Source organism: Oncorhynchus keta, chromosome 34, assembly GCF_023373465.1.
Source record: "Oncorhynchus keta strain PuntledgeMale-10-30-2019 chromosome 34, Oket_V2, whole genome shotgun sequence".
NCBI classification, from domain to species: Eukaryota; Metazoa; Chordata; class Actinopteri; order Salmoniformes; family Salmonidae; genus Oncorhynchus; species Oncorhynchus keta.
The window spans coordinates 51,025,693-51,030,253 of record NC_068454.1 but is presented as its reverse complement, the minus strand read 5'-3'; the positions used below and the strand labels follow the sequence as shown (position 1 = coordinate 51,030,253).

General features: G+C 42.9%; 1 pseudogene; it reads right to left on the bottom strand.

The window, feature by feature from the left end:
- Window positions 1-1,300: 1,300 nt before the first annotated feature.
- Window positions 1,301-3,706, bottom strand: LOC127915135 (major histocompatibility complex class I-related gene protein-like; annotated as a pseudogene).
- Between the last annotated feature and the right edge of the window lie 855 nt (window positions 3,707-4,561).

Here is a 4,561-nt window from a genome sequence, read left to right as displayed (position 1 = left end):
TAAACACTGTTTCCCATGCTTGTTCAATGAACCATAAACAATTAATGAACAAGCACCTGTTGAACGGTCGTTAAGACACTAACAGCTTACAGACAGTAGGCAATTAAGATCACAGTTATGAACTTAGGACGCTAAGGAGGCCTTTCTACTGACTCTGAAAAACATCAAAAGAAAGATGCCCAGGATCCCTGCTCCTCTGAGTGAATGTGCCTTAGGCATGCTGCAAGGAGGCATGAGGACTGCAGATGTGGCCAGGGCAATAAATTGCAATGTCCGTACTGTGAAACGCCAAAGACAGCGCGACAGGGAGACAGGATGGACAGCTGATCCTCCTCGCAGTGGCACACGTGTAACAACACCTACACAGGATCGGTACATCAGAACACCACACCTGCGGGACAGGTACAGGATGGCAACAACAACTGCCTGAGTTACACCAGGAAAGCACAATCCCTCCATCAGTTCTCAGACTGTCGCAATAGGCTGAGAGGCTGGACTGGAGGCTTTTAGGCCTGTTGTAAGGCAGGTCCTCACCAGACATCACTGGCAACAACGTTGCCTATGGGCACAATCCCACCGTCGCTGGACCAGACAGGACTGGCAGAAAGTGCTCTTCACTGACTAGACGCGGTTTTGTCTCACTAGGGGTGATGGTCGGATTCGCGTTTATCAATGAGCGTTACGACGAGGCCTATACTCTGGAGCGGGATTGATTTGGAGGTGGAGGGTCCGTCATGGTCTGGGGAGGTGTATCACAGCATCATCGGACTGAGCTTGTTGTCATTGCAGGCAATCTCAACGCTGTGCGTTACAGGAAGACATCCTCCTCCCTCATGTGGTACCCTTCCTGTAGGCTCATCCTGACATGACCCTCCAGCATGACAATGCCACCAGCCATACTGCTCGTTCTGTGCATGATATCCTACAAGACAGGAATGTCAGTGTTCTGCCATGGCCAGCGAAGAGCCCGGATCTCAATCCCATTGAGCACGTCTGGGACCTGTTGGATCGGAGGGTGAGGGCTAGGGCCATTCCCCCAGAAACGTCCGGGAACTTGCAGTTGCCTTGGTGGAAGACTGGGGTAACATCGCCCAGCAAGAACTGGCAAATCTGGTGCAGTCCATGAGGAGGAGATGCACTGCAGTACTTAATGCAGCTGGTGGCCACACTGTTACTTTTGATTTTGACCCCCTTTGTTCAGGGACATTTTATTCAATTTCTGTTGGTCACATGTCTGTGGAACTTTTTCAGTTTATTTTTCAGTTGTTGAATCTTATGTTCATACAATAATGTACGCATGTTAAGTTTGCTGAAAATAAACGCAGTTGACAGTGAGAGGACGTTTATTTTTTTGCTGAATTTATATATATGCAGATTTGGACGAATGCCCAGATATTTATAGTTGTCAACAGTCTCCACAAACTGAACCTTTATAGTAATTTGTTGAGGGGCAGGGAAATCGACCGACAATAACAATCTTTTGCACATTTTGTGTCAGCAATACAGATGTAGGATCTTCATTTGATCACCCTGTTTCAGGTGAAGGTTTGAGGTTAAAAAGTATTCTGAAAGTTGTATTTTCCGCTTTGAAATTTCAGACTTCCTTGACGAAAACTGTATCAACCCCTTCAAAAGTAATCCCCATACTAATTACCATTTGCTGTTGCTGCAGCATTGTTTTCCTGCTGTAGCAAACTGGCTCAAATTAAGATCCTTCATCTGTAATACTGCAATAACAATAATAATAATAATAGTGTGAGCAGTCATTTTATTGGTCTGAGAATCTGAAGACTCTGGTCTGAAGAATCTGAGAGGGTGGATAGGTGTAACCTCTCCCTAACATAAAACAGTTTCATTGTTTATGATGCATACAACATTCACCTTAGATTAATCCTCATGACAGTCTTAAACTGGAGTGAAATAGAGGGTCAGATTTCTTCCTTCCAGAGTGATAAACAAGTTCCTGAGAGAAGTTAAGGTATATAATTAACATAAATGAATGACATAGTTAACATGAATCAATGCAGTAATAAATGATTCAACATGTTATTGTCTGTAATAAAGGTATTACTGTACAGCCTGGGGGTAACAAACACTACATACAATACAACACAGACACTGTAAAGACATTCCAATAACAAACAGACCTCATACACATGATCACATGATTCTCCTTCCGGTTAAGATACTGGATATCAGCTAATACAGAATTTATATAGAGTACATTGTGAAATTAATGAATAGTCATGATTAGAAATGACAAATGACATAATTAATTAACTACCATATTACCTTCATGCCCTGATATTTGTTTTTGTCAACAGTCTCCCAAACTGATCCTTTACAGTCCTTTGTTGAGGGGAAGGGAAGACTGACTGACAATAGCAGAATAATTCACACTTGCCCTCATAGGTGCTCTGGCAGTCAGTCATATTTTCATTGTGAATTGAGCTGAACTGACAAAGCTACATCATTGTCCCAACATTTTATTAGGTCTCAGAATCTGAAGAAAGGTTCATTTCCTCTCACGCTTTTGCATCAATGTTGACAAGATTCAGATGGGAGGCAGTGCATCTCCACCTCCTTTGACACAAATGAAAATGCTGAATAGAATAACAACCAGCAGCATCACCAGTAGAACTGAGAGGGTGGATAGGTGAACTCTCTCTGCCCCAGACTCCCAACTGACATCCAGCTTGTTGTCCAGACTGAGGTGAGAGGCAGTACAGGTGTAGTTGTGTCTCTTCTGTAGCTCCTCAGTACTGACCTCCAGACTCTTCCTCAGCTGGTAGGTCCCGTCTCCACTAGGCAGCACCTCCCCCCTGTCAGCTCCTGTTCTGCCACTGGCTGGCCGTCTCTCAGCAGGGTCATGTTGATGTGGCGGGGATAGAAACCAAACGCCAGGCAGCTCATCTGAAACCCTCCAGAAATCTCTTTCTTTATCAACCTGAGTCTGGGAGGAACTTTACGCATCACAACGTTCTTCTCTCTCTTCAGGATTGTCTTCAGTGATTTGATGCAAATGGGAAGTAAAACGTTCTCAAATAGTGCTTTTTCATATGCTTGCCTCATCCCATAATATCCTAGAAGTAGTGTCCCAGAATCGTATGTAAAATGTGTCATGCTGTTATATATCGCATGATCTACCAAAATGCCATTAAAAGTCTCCTTAAACATGATCAGGGCTGGTTCACCATTGTCCAACATCTCACATCCAGACATTCTTTGCTGAACTTGAACACCTTCCGTGAGATTCAATTGGTGCTTTAGGTGAAAGGATCTCTCTTTCATGCTCTGGTATATAATTCCAAATACATAATCTCCGTTCTTAGCTTCGTCATCATGTATTTTGTCTGAGGTGTTATGACCCCTGTAGATGAAGTGTTTCATGTTGGAGTCATAGTAAGTCACTTGAACATCATCCAACATCCCCACAACCGTAAACTCAGGGAAAGGCGTCTCTCCGTTGATATATGTTGCAAGTGCCCACAGAGAATGTGATCCTGAACCTGGGAGAGGAGTGATATTATACACAGTTATGGACATTTTACATTTTATAACATAACAAACCATTAAATGAGTTTGATAGTAAGTAAGTAGTCAAATCTACCTGCATTGCCAATGGAATAAAACAAAATAAAAAACAAGACAGACAGTTTGTCCATTTGAGTGTTCACTATTTTCCAATAGCCTCGCGTTGCAGGTTTCTAGCTCTCAAGTGAGTCTGACACACTTTTCCTTTCGCTTAGCAAAATAAGGTACTTTAAAGTTGTTGAACGAGTCTAACAAGTATAGGTCAAACAAGGGGAGGAGGGAATTCAAACCGATATGCACTGAGAATGGAATGAGGAAGAGACTGTACAAGCAGAGGGAGTGTTGTTGCCGTGGCAAATATCAGCAGTGCATATACAGTGTTATGTTGAGGTGTGCATAGTGTAAATGCACAATGGTGCAGATCACTATTTGAGGTCATTGAGGACAAGGTGCAGTAATCAGCCCAATGCAAAGTCACTTATCTCTACGAGCCCGATGCTCAGTGGAGTATTGAATGTTGTCGCTTAAAAGTGGCACTCCAGTCTACTTTTCACCTTATTTAACACCTGATTTACTTAACAAAAGGTACATCTCAATAATAGATCAAGGTAAGTTATGACATAACACACGTGGGGGTGGGCCTTTCCTCTTTTATTCTCTAATGCTCCTCTATTGTTCCTCAAGCTCGGGGGAGGCTGATGACATCACAACTTCCCATCAGTCCAACTCCTTGAAGTTTGCAGATGTGTCAAAAAACACCATTTCTTCCCTCTAGTGTGTGGACTTTACTGTACTTATACTTGGAATTTTCAATTTTCAACTCTGAAATTGTTGGAGGATGTCTTTATTAAGAATGTACTGTATCTTGTGCAGTGTGTGTACAGATGTGTGAGGTTTACATAAGTTTGTACGCTAACATGTGGATCTGAAGTGAAGACGTTCAGTTTAATTGCACAACAAGTGAGTTTGTCAAATGTATCTTGCCGCCACCGTCTCCAACCGTTTCTACCGGTCCCTGGAGATCTAA